Here is a 14,818-nt window from a genome sequence, read left to right as displayed (position 1 = left end):
GGCTCTGGGCCCCAGAGCACTGGGCAAGCAACTTATCCAACCCCAACTCCCTGTGGGAAGCACACTGGCCTGAGAGAGGGCCACAATTGACTTTTGGTGCTCCACCTCCTCCTCCCACCCACATTATTCTATCAATGGTGTATTATCCCATAAATGAGCCAGACAGATTCCAGTTCTGTGTCTGTCAGTGTCCCACTGAGACCTTGGCATGAGCTGTCGACTAGTCTGCCAACATCACAGCATCTACTTAAGGAGAGACTTTCAGCTTATATAAATAAGGTAAAACATTGTGTAAGTACACAGAGAGGAGCCTATAGGAGTTTCTGTAATCTATGATCTCACTATATAGGAGCCTTCCAAACAAACCAGAACTAGAGCCAATACTGGTTCAGTATGGAAAGGCATACGTGTGAGCGCGCGCACACACACATACACACATGCGCACACAGATACACACACGTTTTATCTTATATTTCAAGTTAGAATTAATCCACAATAGCAAACTATGATGAATGAGAGAGGTACAACCCTTTTCTGAACATCTCAACCATCTCAACCATTCAGCTAACTAAATTGCCTGCAAGGGTTAAACCCACAGACAGTGGGGTCCTAGAGTCTCCAGGGAGTGTTGGCAGGAAGCCGGGAGAATCAATGAAAACAGAGTGTAGGTTTTTTAAATGGAAGCAGGGCCTTTCTGTTGCAGTCTTTGTGTGACCAGATGAAAGCTGAGATAGATGAACTAAGTGAGGCAGCAAGGCATGGAATCTCCAGTGACATCCATGCCTAGCAAAGGACTAAATCTTGGAAAAACGGATATGTGAGTAGAACAGGGAATACTGATTTAGACATGATCAAGTTATTTTCTTTACTTTTGGGTTTGTTGGACTTCTCTGTGCTGAGCCTATGTACTACTCCCCCTCCCATATGCTGTAACTTTTAAACTGAATTCCTTGAAAGCAATTCTCTGTTTTTTATCTTGCCTCTTTTCAGTTGCTCTGTAATATCTAGCTGCCAAGTAATGCTTTACCAAATATGTTGTCTTTGGTTTGTTAAAAAAAAATCACCTTTTAAAGACTATGGTCTGATTCCTGTGTCCTAGCAGGCAGGAGGGTCTGTGTGCATATGCCTAAAACTGCTAGGTCAGCTATTAGGAAAATTACAGTTTGTTTCCAAGCTCTCTCCAGGGGGAGGGTAAAAGCTTGAGGGTGCCCCACAGAAAGAAATTCCCAACTGAATCTGTGACCTTGAGGGTTTTTTAAGCAGAAGCCTTTAGGGGCAGAGTACTTTAAAATCTCCTGCGGGCCCCTACCTTCTACACTTGAAGAGCCAGCATGGGGAATAAGAATACAAACTAAAACAGATGAAATTTGGAAATGGGAGATTTTACTTGATTCTCATGGAAAGATTTAAAACAACTCAGGCTTGCTTGAAAGTTTTATGCATCAGAGAACCTCAGGGCTCTTTTATAACAACAACAATATGCTTGGCAGGATGGGTCCATAGCACTGAATGTCCATGGACACACTATATGGCTTTTTTTCGAGACCCAAACTGATTATACATCCTGCTTGGAAACAAAATTCTCCTCTGCATAGCCTGAGATTAGCAACAACAGATAGCACCTTTGCATTCAGCTCATGGTGTAGCTCTGGTCCATGTGACATCCATTAAACAGACATTTCTGAGGCATGGACCCTGACTGCAGGGTACATTTAATCAATATGTTTGCTTTTTATGGTGGAATGCTTGTAACTTGATGCCCTGGCTATAGTATTAGTGGAGGGGCTTCCCCTAAAACAGTAAAACTTCTATTTAAAGTGCACTACCACTCTTTACTCTGCTTGTGTGAATTAAGCTTCTATTAAAGCAGTTAATTCTCTACTTTGCCTTCTGCCTCACAATCTGTTACTCCAAATACAGACACTAGTGTGTGAAAATTGTTACCATTGGATGGCCTTTGGTGAGTGTGGAAAAGTGTTGTGGAGGAGGTGACTTAATGCAGGTCCAGTGCGCAAGTGTCTCTGCAATGCAACCATCTATCACCACTGGAGTTAGTTTTTGCGGGGCTCTAAATGAGCCAGGAAGACTTCTCTTTAGAGGTGGCTCCTCTTGAGCAGAGCCAAGCAGAGCTGAGGGAGTCTTGCATTGTCATCTCCTGGCCCCTGCCTATGTGGATTGTAAGCTCATTTGGAGAAAAGAGTGCTTTTCCCTTTGTCTCTGGTAAAACACGGTGTACACCAATGATTAACAATGAACAAAGATTTCAGTCTCCAAGGCTTGATGGTTGCTACTGTTACATTTGTGCAAAGCCCCATAACACCTGTGAAGAAATTGCACTCCCCCTCTCCCTCAAAAGTAAAATAAAAGTTTCCTTATGAACATCTGTTCTCCTAGGCTTCCGTATCGTCTTCGTCTGGCCGTGACAATGCAGAACAGAATCATTTTATTGCTGTTTGGATGCTGTGTGGTTTGGTTAGGAAATTCCTTTACCATTTATTGCTTGTGCAGTTTCCTCACAGTAAATCTGCCATTCCCAGGGGCGGAACACGGTAATCGCTGCATTTAATTCAGGCCTTCTCTGAAAGAAAAAGAAGAAAACACTGGGTTGGCAAGAAGGATGAGAAGTAATTGGGACCACAGGCTTATCTGTAAACCATCTAACCTAGCAGGAGATTTTCCTGCACTCTGTACTCTCTCCAGCCTGTGTTTGGGGAAATGCAGAAATTGCTCACATATCTAAGCATCTCTAAACCATAGGACCTAGTATAGTAGCTGAGTAACTATCATGCTATGTTCTCCATTCACCCTCTACTCCCCCTGTATTAAAAATGTCTCTCATAGCCCAAAGGTTCCTTATTCTCATGCTAGGCTGTGAGAGCATTCCAGGAAAGCAAACATTGGTCATTAGACAAACAGCTATGCTTTTTGTATGTAACCCTTCTTCTGGGTGTGGTCAGCAGCAACCAGGGTTGGGTTCAAACAGCCAGAGGGCCCTCTTAAAATTAATGGACACCACCACACCACGCAGAAGGTGCTGGGCCTTGTGGCGATGAGGTTATCTGGGGGAAAAGGGAGCACAGCATCAACTTGAGAAAATACAGCAACACCATAGCTAAGAGTAATAAAGCATTCCACCCCCGCCCAGTCATTTTGGCACTAGTCTATTAACTATCTTCCCACCCACCAATATAAACATCCAATAGTCAGGGCTACTGACAGGGAGGCAAAGGAGGCAGTTACCCCAGGGCCCAGTGATTTAAGGCTCTGGGCCACCAACTCTGCTAACAGTGGCAGCAGCTGAAGCCCTGGGCCCTTTAAATTGCTGCTGGATCTCTGCACAGTGAGATCCAGGAGGTGCAGAGGGCTGGCTGCTACTAGCCCCATCCTTTCCAGGTGCCCTGGAGCTGAGCCCCACACCTCACACTGCCCAAGGCCCTGCGAAGTCTGTTGCCAACCCTGCCAACAGTCAAATGTTTCTCCCCTCTCCCCCCCCCCATCCACTACATCCCACTCACACTTTGGAGTCAGTGCACAGCATAATCCTAAAATGCACTTGCCCTGTCTTCCCTCCCTTGACAAATGATGCCTGGTTCCACCCTGAGGTCCTAACCGCTGTGCTACCTAGAGTCATCTCAGCTTTATTTATGGAATAGAAGGTGCCTCACCAGCTCTGCTGATGTCTGCTGCAGCTTCCACAGAGAACAGCAGGAGTCCTCCCCACAGCATTTTCAGTTGAGGAGAATCACTAGCCCAGAGAACCTTGAACAAAGCTTTTGCCACTATAAATAGGCTTCTTACTATAAGGCTGCATCTAGGCTGGCAAGTTTTGCTTTTGCGGAAAAACTTGCCAGCTATCTACACTGGCCGCTTGAATTTCCTCAAGAACACTGATGATCTCATGTAAGATTGTCAGTGTTCTTGCGGAAATGCTGTGCTGTTCCCATTCGGGCAAAAGCCCTCTTGTGCAAATGCTTTTGTGCAAGAGGGCCAGTGTAGACAACGCGATATTGTTTTGCGCAAAAAAGCCCCGATGGCGAAAATGACGATTGGGGCTTTCTTGCGCAAAACCACGTCTAGATTGGCACGGATGCTTTTCTGCAAAAAGTGTTTTTGCAGAAAAGCGTCCATGCCAATCTAGATACTCTTTTCCGCAAATGCTTTTAACGGAAAAACTTTTCAGTTAAAAACATTTGCAGAAAATCATGCCAGTCTAGATGTAGCCTAAGATAGAAACCTTTTCTTCTTTGCTCCCCTTTTCAGTTCATATTTAGTATCCCCTATATTTTTGGGTTGGTGTAGAATTAGGGTGATACACAAGGTGTCACAGGTGGAATTTTGGGTGGGAACCATGCAAATGGAGGCCTCGCTGTAGCCATATATTCCCTTTGCTCACCAATACTTGGGGGCAGAATGTTTCTTCCCTTCTGCAGCATCTGCACATCTACAATTCTGGGTTGCTAGCTGACCCTGATTGGTCTGTGGGTGGTAGAGCTCATGAAGTCTTTGCCCCAGCCCCTCCCCCAGAGAGAACAGCTGGTGGTACCCGCTAGGCACCTGCCTCCCTGGCAGTGGGAGGAGACTTCATATGCTCCCCAGGTCACTCAGGGGCTGGGAGGTGGGGGGGGGGGGAATGTGAAGTCTGCCCCAGCCCTACAAGGGGGCGCCATACTTAGAGTCATCCATCAGCTGAGCAGCAGCTGGCCGGTGACTCTAAGTGCCGAGCCCCTTGCAGGGCAGGAGGAGACTTCATGCTTCCTCCCACTCCCCGTCTAATCGGGGCTTGGGGGTGAGGGGAGCACGCAGTCTCCTCCCACCCTGCCCCTGTCCAGTACTAGTAGTGTCTTCTAGTTTACCACTAGTGTAGCCTCTCAGGTTGCTCTAATGTATGCAGGGGCACTGGGCTAGTACAGAGCTAACCCAGGAGATGGGGGAACAAAGACGAGGTTTACATCATCTTCATACCCATCCCCACAAGCATGCCCTGTGTTCACCTGCATCACGGCTCTGGCTCAGATGGTAGAAATGTCCCATAATATATCTTCTTTATTTCTATGATGAGGACTTGGATGCTGCCTCAAATTTCCCTCTCCCCTATGGGGCTAATGGTTTAGTCTTCCCAGCTGGGACAGACTACACATTCCTTGTGTGTTTTTCTGCTTATCCTAAACTACGTCAAAGGCAAATAGGAGAATAAAGCAGGGATGGGGCCATGTCTACCTCCTGACCACTGATCTGTAGCAGAAGAAATTGGAGCTGCTCGTGTTTCAGTGGCTGGAGGGCTACAAGGAGAACAGAATTGAGCCCAGGTAATAGTTCAGCTAATCGAAATTCCCCAGCTAGAGACCTGAGCTTTGGGGCAAAAAACAATGAGTTCTATTTTTCTTTCTGTCACACGCTTTCAGTTTATCTGGTGGCTTGTGTGTGGGTGTCTCTCCATGGATCTTAACGCAGAAAGAGCTTATTAGGCAGCTGGCACATTAACACTTTGGCTCAAGCAGAACTGATGGAAGATTTATACATTCATGGAGTGTAAGAAATATTTTGCAGAGCCTGTCTGTTTTCATGCTAAGTCAAACTGGACGTGGAGGCCAGCTGCTGTGAGAAAGGGAGATTTTAGAACCCGAATTCTGGAGTCCAGGGAGAGTCTGTATTTACAACTATATTCATGTGATTCTAGCCAGAGAATGGATAAAATCATTGCACAAACTTGGCCTTTCACCCCTAGGCAGCTGTTCCAGCTGGCTCGTTTCAAACGTAACCATATTTGGGAAACAATTTGCAAGTCTCAGCCCAGCTCCTGCTGGATAAGTGCCAGTATCATAAAAAATGCCCCCACTGATTTTCTTCTCCTAAGTATTTCAGGGGTCTAGTACAGGGGTTTTTAACCTCCACTTAACAAGCTCACAGAAATGAATGGGCTCTGGAACGTGAACTGCCCTTTTGACATCTAGACATGCCCTTCAAAATAGGGCTGAGGTGTAAGGCATTGCAGAGGAAGCTTTCACCAGAGCGGCACCATCACTGTACAGAGAGAGGACTCCATACTAGTAGCTCTTTCACCAGCATTACATCCAGTGAACTTGAAGACAAGAACAAAATCTGACTAGAATAAATTTAACCCCCATACCAGCTCTTCCTAGTCTCCCTCATGTGACTGCAGCAGCTGAGGAGCTGACCTTCAGTGCAAAGCTCTGACCCTACCCAGGTCTGCCAAATTCCAGTGCACACTTTGCTTATATGATACCTGTCATGTGAGGCACTCTGAAGTGTTCGCAACCATGAACTTCCCACAACATGCTCCTGAGACACTGGCAAGGATTGGACCCATTTTGCAGAAAGAGAAAGGGAGGCTGAAGCCACAGTCATGAAGTCAGTCAGTGGCAGAGCCTGTTCCCTCTTGGAGAAACACGATGCCTCATTTTTCTTTGCCTTACGGCCGTTTAGCTACACTGAGTCTAGGAAAGTTGCTTACATCCATGGTTGTAAGAAGAGGAGAATCAGGCCCACCGTTTCTATATGGAAACTAAAGGGAACAATGTGTTACACGCTTGAACATATTCTCGAAGGAAAAGTTCAGTAGCTACTAACATCAGACCAGCGCCTCTGCTAGTCTAAATCACCCTAAAGCCACTGGGATTCTGAAATCCTGCAAGGTGGCCACCAATGAAGTCCTTGCTGGAAAAAGCTTCTTTACACCACAGGATCCCACTTGTCCAGCTGTTGCGGAGGAGGCGGCGGAAGTGGAAGGAAACTGATAACACATTTGGCCGCTCAGCCTGGCTCTGCTTTACAGCAAACATCTGGTTGGGTTTTGTCCAGTGATTAAAAAACGACAGCCATGAGTGTAGGGAGAGAGTGGATACTACATAAGCCAAGGGCTGACTACTGTATAGCCCTTTGTTCTACGGAAGAGATCGCTCCCAGCTGCTGCTCCACACCCACCGCTGGAAGTAGGCCATTTTAAATGGATGCTTTTCTCTGATTATCCTTCTCCAGCTACATCCAGTGAGCAGCGCAGGGTGTTTTCTGTGCTGTAGCTCAAGCAGGAATTGTGTTGCGGAAGTTCTATGGCCTGTGCTATACAGGACTGGGTGACCCGCTGTCTCAATTTTATAGGGACAGTCCCAATCTGGGGCTTTGTCTTATATAGGCACCTACTATCCCACCGCATCCTGATTGTTCGCATTTACCGTTTGGTCACCCTAATACAGGCAGGCACACTAGATGATCGCAGTGGGCCCTTCCGGCCTTAGAATCTATGACTTTCTGACATCGTGCAGTCTTCTGCAGCCCTGGCCTGACAAACCCTGGGAATTGGCCAACACACATTGTGAGATTAACTGAGAGCAAGGCAGACAGTGTTCTCGGAGGGCAAGCAATTAGCTGAACCTAAACTGTCAAAAGCAGCAAGTGGGGACAGCTGCTCTTCCATGTGGATGGCAGGACAGTCACTTAGCAGAGAACAGAGCATGGAAATGAATTGCTGTACAGACATGTCAAGCAAGACATCTGGCCACCACTTGATCTGCATATGCTGAGAGGCAAGGAAGCATAGCCCCAAAGCCAACTCCAGGGACTGACCCTCCCCCTAATTCTACAGGATATGAGCTATTCCCAGGGGTCATTCATAGGCATGGACTTCCTCTGTTCCCAGGGGCGCTTGATCCCCACTGTGCCCTAGACCATGCCCCACCCTTGCCCCACTACTTCCTGCCTTTATTCTGCCCCAAGCCCCGCCCCTACACTCTCCCTTTCCCCAAGCCCTTGCCCCATCCAGACTCTTTCTGCTCCTGCCCAGATTCCACCCCTTCTCCCAAGCCTCCTATCACTTCCCCACCTCTTCCTGCCCCCCATGCCTCCCTCAAACCCCTTAGCATCTCCTGCACAATGCTGAATAGCTGATTGCAGTGGGTGAACATAAGAACATAAGAACGGCCGTACTGGGTCAGACCAAAGGTCCATCTAGCCCAGTAGCCTGTCTGCTGACAGTGGCCAGCACCAGGTACCCCAGAAGGGATGGACTGATGACAATAATCAAGAGATTTGTCTCCAGCCATCCTTCTCCAGCCTCTGACACACAGAGGCCAGGGACACCATTTCTATCCCCTGGCTAATAGTCTTTTATGGACCTAACCTCTATGAAATTATCTAGCTTCTCTTTAAACTCTGTTATAGTCCTAGCCTTCACAGCCTCCTCTGGCAAGGAGTTCCACAGGCTGACGACACGCTGTGTGAAGAAGAACTTTCTTTTATTAGTTTTAAACCTGCTCCCCATTAATTTCATTTGGTGTCCTCTAGTTCTTCTATTATGGGAACTAATAAATAACTTTTCTTTATCGGCCCTCTCCACACCACTCATGATTTTATAGACCTCTATCATATCCCCCCTCAGTCTCCTCTTTTCTAAACTGAAAAGTCCCAGTCGCTTTAACCTCTCCTCATATGGAACCCGTTCCAAACCCCTCATCATTTTAGTTGCCCTTTTCTGAACCCTTTCCAAGGCCAAAATATCTTTTTTGGGATGAGGAGACCACATCTGTACACTGAGTGGAAAACACCAGGGGTGAGATCTGATCCACAGGGCTGCTGAGTACCCATTATTTTTACCATGGGTGGTCCAGTCCCAGCACACCCACAGAGTCAGTACCTATGGGGTCATTCACATCCCAGGTGGGGAAAACTGGGCTCTTGCACTTTTAGGCCCAAGTCCCTCAACAATGCAATTTTGTCAGAGGTTAGAGCCTCACTCACTCAGATTAACTGGTCAGAAGAAACCATTTATTCTGCATCCATGCAGTAGCTTTTGTGCCCCACAACTGTCAAGCTCACGCTTATAGCTCCGCTCAGACAGCATGGTGGCAGTGCATTGTGGGGATAATCTAGGCAGCTATCGCTTAATGCCTCCACTGCAAGCCAGAGGACAAGAGAAGAAATCTGCTCCAGCATCACTCCATGGGGCAATACTTCCTACTGGGACTTCCTACCGCTCAGACAGTGGGGAGGAAGGATGACACGCCAAAAAAGTTACATTTTTAACATTTATTTCCCCTTTGTTCTTTTTATGTCGTGCTGTGGTGCAGGGGGACCTGTGGTTTCCGAGGTAAGGGCTGTGTCAGTAACAACCCGGAAGCAGAGTCTGGATACAGGGAGAGCTACAAAGTGACTGGCCAGCTATGCAAAGGGCCTGAGCTACTGCTCTCATTGAGTTCAGCAGGAAACATTAGTGCTCAATACCTCAGGCCCTAACGCTTCACATGCCTTCCAGCACAAAGCAGAACGTATGCCATTTCCCCAGCTAAGCAGTAGCCTACCATTCCTTATTATTCGGCTACTCTGGATCCCTGACAGACATCCCTCATCCTACTCCGCTGGAGCATATGCCAAGGGGAGTATACTCTGATCAGTAGTACTGAGCAGTGGACAAATCTGGATGTGTCATGGTTCCTCAGAAGCCCAGTAGTCAGATTTGGGGCACTGTAAAATCAAGACATTGTCATTCAGGCCCATTTTATCCATCCCACAAAGTTCAACAGGATCCAGAGAATAGTTTCTGGTGGCCAACCTACATGGGTTTACATAGTAGCTAATCACAAATGTTCCCTTTTTCTTTATGCCATAACCTAGCAGCTGGAATCAGGTGGGACGCTGGTGATGAAAGTCTCTTGCTCCGGACTTGACGCTGGTCCCAGCCAAGTGAACGAGAGGTTTGCCGTTCGTTGCCTTCTGATGGGCCCAGCATTCTGCGAAACCTCCATGGATGTTCCTTCTGAAATCAATGGAAATTGTGGGTACTTGGTACCTCTCTGGCTTGGTCCCAGTGGAAATGGCACCAGACTCTCAATGGGTGTTGCTTTTCGCTGGCTGATGCTGTAGCAATGAGTTTTCATACCCCTCTCTCTTTTCCAATATTTCTCTTCCACTGCACGTGATTCTTCCTCTCTGCTTACAGAAGATATTTGAAAACCTTTTAGCTTTGAGCTATGTCAGCTGAATAGTGAAGCTGAAATGCTTCACGCCGATGCAGTTTTTTCTCCTCTGTATTAATTGTCTCCGGAATCTCCCCGACCAATTGTCTGAGAGCATATTTTATAGCTGCACATGACAGTAAGCAGCGTGAATATGCTAATCAACTCTGAATAGTGAGAGGAAGAGCAACACGAAGCCTGACTGCACAAGGCATCAAAGGGCCAGTAGCCCAACGCAGATAATCAGCTTTGCGTGTGCAAGGAGGGCAGCTTACTTTCCTATGGCACGCTAGGAAGAGCCAGGGCCCAGCCTTGGTTTTTTGTATGGCCTCTCAAAACACATTCGTGTCTCACTGAGAAGAAGGATGGTTTTAGGGTTAAGGTGTTAGACTGGGACATCTGGTTCCAATTCTCATTTTCCCCATAGCCCTGCTGCATGACCTTGGCCAAGTCTTCTCATCCGTCTGCGCCTCAATTATCCAGCTGCAAAGTGGGGACAACAGCACTGCCTTTTCTCCCACTCTGGGTCTATTTAGATGGCAAGCTGTTTGGGGGCAAAGACTGCCTCTCAGTGTGCGTCAACAGTGCCTAGCACAGCGGGCTCCCAATCTTAATCTATCACAATAGACATCATAGTTTAACAGGATGGATGAAATCAGATCCTTCCGTGATTCCAGACTTCATAGGATAAATTTGAGCCTGTGTACTTTAAAGGGCACTGAGCTGGCAGTTGGCCTCATTTTAAATCATTCATGATAGCTTGTTTTATATACCCAGCCCAATGATGTGTTTCCTTATTGACATGCTTATCCTCCTTTGCATTGTCTTTATTGCACAGGCCACCAAGGGGATGCGGGAGCTGCTGAGAGCAGTTTGACTGCAGCACTGGGCTAGTGAGATTGTTCTGTTTTTAGAAAACTGAATGCTATAGCAGTTGTTTTGAAAATATAAATTACAGGTTGAACCTCTCTAGTCCAGCACTTTCTGATCCAGGAACTTCTGTAGTCTGGCATGACTTTAGTTAGCTGGATGTCCATTTATCAAGGGTGTGGCCAAGTTTCCTTTAGTCCCATGAAGTTTGTTTACTGCTATCAGTCCTGGCTCTCAGCTTGCTGAGCTGTTATTTAGCTCTAATTTACCTTAGCTCTTCTAAGAGCTCAGTAAGCAACAGAAGTGTCGGGAATGCTGCTAAACAATATTGACCTCCCATGGTCTGGCAAATTTTCTGGTTCGGCACTAGTCAGGTTCCAAGGGTGCTAGATTAGTGAGGTTCAGCCTGTACTAGTAAATTGCCAAATTATCAGTAATGGACGTCAAGAAGAAAAAGTGAAGAGCACGACAGGGATCCACTCTGCTCAGGATGGGGCACTAGGTGCTCTGATACGGGCATCACAGGCCACAACTCCATCAGAGAAGAGAATGGAGCAGGTCACACCTGTAGACGCCCATGTATTAGTTCCTCCTAGTCAGCAATGAGCACATTTCACTGCCTGACTGCCTTGCTTGCATTACCTAGCGTTTCCCTCTGGCTTTGCTTAATGTACTGAGATCTCAGATTCCTAAGTGGTCTGCAGCTACCAGTCATTTTTGCTCAATCTCTCTCTCATTATAGGCCAATTTCAACTTATAAATTCATTTATAAGCGAGTCCATTTGTGCAGACAGTGCCACTAGAGGCCCAGCACTGCATCCTCCCCACCCCCATTAGGTGCACAGGGTGGATTAGAATTGTCTGTAGTCTGTTGCCTGGAGAGCAACTTAACAAGGACACCGATGCAAGTAAGGAAAGACCCAAGAAGTATGTCGTTTTTAAACCACAGGTTCCTTCATTAATCGCCCTCTATTGGAAAATGAGGGAACACATCAGGCAGTTTTGTATGAGTCAATGGCAGAAATTCCCACATCCCTGTGACTAGCAGAGGTCAAAGTCACTCCTTTTTTTTTTTCAACTGAGGACAAGAGTCTCATTCGAGGAGCTGGAGATGAAAAGGAACGATGATATATGTTGACGCGGAACCATTCTTTCCCATTTTTGGTGTGGTTGATGCAAGCCCTCAGGGGCTAGCTCAGAATTTGCTTATCTCATCCTGTCTTGCTCTTTCAGTTTTGACCTTCCTTTCACTGTAGAGTAGCCCTAGGGAGACATTTCTCCTGGGACAGGAACATTTTGGAGTTTATACAGAAAGAAGATTGAGACCAGACCAGTCCGAGTAGATGGCACTTCAAGGAGGAAGAGATTAAGAACAGAATACAGGGAAAAGCAACACAATGAGAAATGAGATTAGTTATCCCCCCTTTCCCTAGGTGAGTTTGTCCATTGCACTGCAAACCAAGGGCTACAAGTGTCTTAGAATGGGAGCCTGGATGGGGCTGGGCAATCCACCAATCAGCCCATCTGATGGGACAATCCAGTTCAGTGGGTGGAGACCACCAAAGCTATGACAGACCTGCCCCCTAGCATGGGGGAGGGGGGAAGCGAGACACCAAACCCAAACAACAACCAAGTACAGTAAACTTCCGATAATCTGGCACCTTTAGGACCCAGGGGGTGCCAGATTATCAGATATGCCGGACTATCAGAAGGGGGGGCTATGAGGAGTCTGGAGTGAGGTGGGGGGGATGCCCAGACTCCTCATAGCCCCCCCTTCCAATAGTCCGGCTCCGTCCCAGGCGTCCCTGATTCAGCCGCTGCTGGTCAGTTTCAGCAGCAGCTGAATCGGGGAAGCCGGGGGCAGAGCAGCTGGGGTGCTGCCGGGTTGGTCCCTCAGCCCCGAGGGACAGCGCTACGGGACCATCCCAGCAGCACCCCAGCTGCTCTGCCCCCGGCTTCCCCGATTCAGCCACTGGTCAGTTTCAGCAGTGGCTGAATCGGGGAAGCTGGGCGCAGAGCAGCCCCAATTGTCCAGCTGCCCGGAGCACTTCCGGGTTCCCGATGGTGCCGGACCATCAGGAGTGCCGGAGCATTGGATGCCGGACCAATGGAGTTTTACTGTACTTGGGCAATTTTAAATACTAGATAAAGCCACATTTCTGACTAGAAATGGGCGATGATCTGTAAAGCAGAGACCTGGATCCGAGCTTCCTCTATGTTCAGACACAGTCACTTTCAAGATTTTACTTCAGACCTACTTCCACTTCTAGAGCTGGATGGCTCAGGGGACTGGGAATAAGATCTGGCACTCGCTGGCTCTAGATAACCAGGTAACATGCAGTTCAGCCAGGTAGAGCGCTTAAGTTGCCACCATGAAGTGGGCTAGTAGAAATGCATTTTGGGGCTCGGTCCAAAGTACAAGGTTTCCACGGCACATGAACCACCAACCCTAACTGATACTAATCAGACACCTCACCTTATTGACAGACTCAGGGGGGTCAAATGCACCATGAAGACCAAACTCTTCTCTGGCCCTGGGAGTCAGGTTGAGGTACATTGGTGTGGTTGCCTTGGGAAGTTTACACCGATGGCGCGGGCACGCTGCACCTGCTCTCTGTAAACAGATGCTGTCAATCTCCAGGGCTGTCAGCCTTTCACTGGGAATAAACTGACCTGAAAAGAGAAAATAATCAAGATGAAAATAAAGAAGAGAAGATGCTCCCAGTGAGAGGCAGGGAAATCATGCTGTGATGTGTGTTTGGTGAGATCAAAGTAAGTGGCCACTCACACAAATAAGTGATATGGCTTGAGCTAGGAGCCTTGTGCGACAGAACCATTCGTCATTGTCAAGAGGTAGCAAGGTGTCCCCAGTCCTTACACTGCTGTTTCAGGGTCCCCCTATCTGACAACATTTTTTTACTTTTACCATAAGTTACCCAGCAGATGGCACTGCACTGTCATCTAGAAACCCTGCTGTTTCCAGCAGCCTCTTTAAACACCATTTCAGCACATCTAAAATACCTTGAGCGCTTCTGTCATGCGAGTTTGTCTTTTCTCTTCCTGTTGGGGATGCATGGAAAGGACGTGTTTTCTTTTATGACTTATCCTTTTATGTTTAAACCCCTTGAATTACTGAACCTAATAGCAGAGTATTAAACAGTAGAATCAGAGATGAGAAAGAAAAAAAAAACAACCACACAACAAAACTAGGTCAAATCTAGCAGATTCCCCTCTGCTAATAGCAGACTGTTTCCAACAATGTGTTTGCCCATGTAGGACTGGGTGTGCCAGACAATGGAGTTTCTGCCATTTCTCTTGCCAGACTGCACCCCCGGGTAACTGGTCCCAGTTTTCAGAGTAAGATTCCTTTGAACCATTTTATCCCATTATGCAGCATGATCAGGACTGTTTCCCCCCAAACATCAGCTGCAGAGCATCAAAAGGGTGAAATTTTCAACACTGGCAGCAAGTAAAAAACAAGGTTGGTATGAAAAATCTTCTGCACAGTTAGAGTGGGAGCAATCCCATTATAAAAAGTATACATCGCTCATCTATTGATCTGAAAGTGTAACCACCACTGGGTGAATTTGAACCTGGGACCTCTGGATTTCAGTGTAGGAGCCTCTACCATTTGAACTAAAAAGCAGCTAGCTCTCAGCCCAGGCTGCAGAGGTCTCTTGTTCTTATCTGTTGCTGTAAGTGGTCTAAGAGCCACTGCATTGGTCAGTGAACCACACTAGTGAGTGGGTTACAAAAGCACTTTACAAATACGAATGAACCCTGCTAACGACACTTTGTTAGAGCGGTCAAAGCCCAAAGTGTCAGGAGCTTGTTGATGCTCAAGTAGCTATTGAGTGCCTGTTTATAGGCAGAAACCAGAGCTGGGTTTGTACAGGGATGTGAAAGATGGGCGTGGGCCAGTGTCACATGGGGGTGGGGCCAAGGCATGGCTTTTGGGGGGAGTATGCCATTAACATTTTCAA

The 14,818-nt window shown here is 47.2% G+C and overlaps 1 long non-coding RNA gene across 1 annotated transcript; it reads right to left on the bottom strand.

Moving 5' to 3' along the window:
* Window positions 1-535: 535 nt before the first annotated feature.
* On the bottom strand, window positions 536-13,975 carry LOC142826906 (uncharacterized). The gene is made up of 3 exons (XR_012901163.2): window positions 13,857-13,975; window positions 13,312-13,508; window positions 536-2,578 (listed from the first exon to the last, which is right to left on the bottom strand). It is a non-coding gene; the product is annotated as an uncharacterized LOC142826906 (long non-coding RNA).
* Between the last annotated feature and the right edge of the window lie 843 nt (window positions 13,976-14,818).

Source organism: Pelodiscus sinensis, chromosome 1 (assembly GCF_052426305.1).
Source record: "Pelodiscus sinensis isolate ZL-2025 chromosome 1, ASM5242630v1, whole genome shotgun sequence".
NCBI lineage: Eukaryota > Metazoa > Chordata > Testudines > Trionychidae > Pelodiscus > Pelodiscus sinensis.
Note: the sequence above shows the minus strand (reverse complement) of the source record. Positions and strands in the feature narration are given on the sequence as shown.